This window comes from Pteropus vampyrus, unplaced genomic scaffold (assembly GCF_000151845.1).
Source record: "Pteropus vampyrus isolate Shadow unplaced genomic scaffold, Pvam_2.0 Scaffold148, whole genome shotgun sequence".
NCBI lineage: Eukaryota > Metazoa > Chordata > Mammalia > Chiroptera > Pteropodidae > Pteropus > Pteropus vampyrus.
The window spans coordinates 950,431-951,552 of record NW_011888929.1 but is presented as its reverse complement, the minus strand read 5'-3'; the positions used below and the strand labels follow the sequence as shown (position 1 = coordinate 951,552).

The 1,122-nt window shown below is 32.4% G+C and overlaps 1 pseudogene; it reads left to right on the top strand.

The window, feature by feature from the left end:
• The first annotated feature begins 224 nt into the window (after nucleotides 1-224).
• Nucleotides 225-343, top strand: LOC111745217 (annotated as a pseudogene).
• Nucleotides 344-1,122: the final 779 nt, after the last annotated feature.

Genomic DNA, 1,122 nt, shown 5'->3' with positions numbered 1-1,122 from the left:
CTATTATGGACTTATTTGTGTCCTTTTTCCCTCCTCCCCGCATCCCCACCTACTCAAATTCATATGCTGAAGTACTAATCCCACTGTGATCTTTTTGGACCCAGGGTCTTTCAGTGGTAATTAAAGTAAAATAAAATCATTAGGGTAGGCCTTTATGGAATATGGCCAATGTCCTCATAAGGAGAAGAGCTTTGGACACAGGTTCATACAAAGAGAAAATGATGGTCTATGGTCATGCCACACTGAACACGCCCAATCCCGTCTGATCTTGGAAGCTAAGCAGGGTCGGGTCTGGTTAGTTCTTGGATGGGAGACCACCTAGGAAGACTGGGTGCTGTAGGCATAAAAAAAAAAAAAAAAGAGAGAAATGATGTAAAGATACAGGGAAAAAACATTCATCTATAAACCCAGAAGAAAAATCTGGAACAGATCCTTCCCTCTTGGCTTTTAGAAGGAACTGACCTTGTTGACAACTGGATAGCAGTCTTTAACCTACAAGATTATGAAAAAATAAATTTCTGTTCTTTAAGCCGCAATGACTGTGGTACTGGTTATGGCAGCCCTAGCACTCTAATACAAAAGTCATTTCAAGAGTAATTTAATTAATTCATTTATATTATGTTTTAAAATATGATTATCATTTAATATTTTAAAAGTTAAATCAGAATATTATACACACACATGTCGAAATGATAATAATAAGAAAGACAATGATGCTGAGGGTGATAATAAAGATGATTGATTCCTATTACATGCTTACAAAGTTACAAGCAATGTTCTCAAGGTATACATGCACTAATTTAATCTTCGAAATAGCTCCTGAAGTAAATATTATTATTTAAATTTTACATTATATTAAATTTTGCATTTTATATCACACATGGAAATCTGAGACACAAAGAGTAAGAACATTTTCTAAATCTTGAAAGTAGTATTTGAATCAAAGAAGTCACTATTTCATAGCCCCCAGTGTCCCTTTTAGTTCTTTCTATGTACGTTTATGTATTTTTTAAGATCTATAACTATATAATACATATAAATCTAAAAATATATATACACATACATTTAAATATATACAAGTGTGATTATATTATACAGAATTATATTGCAAAGTACTTTTTT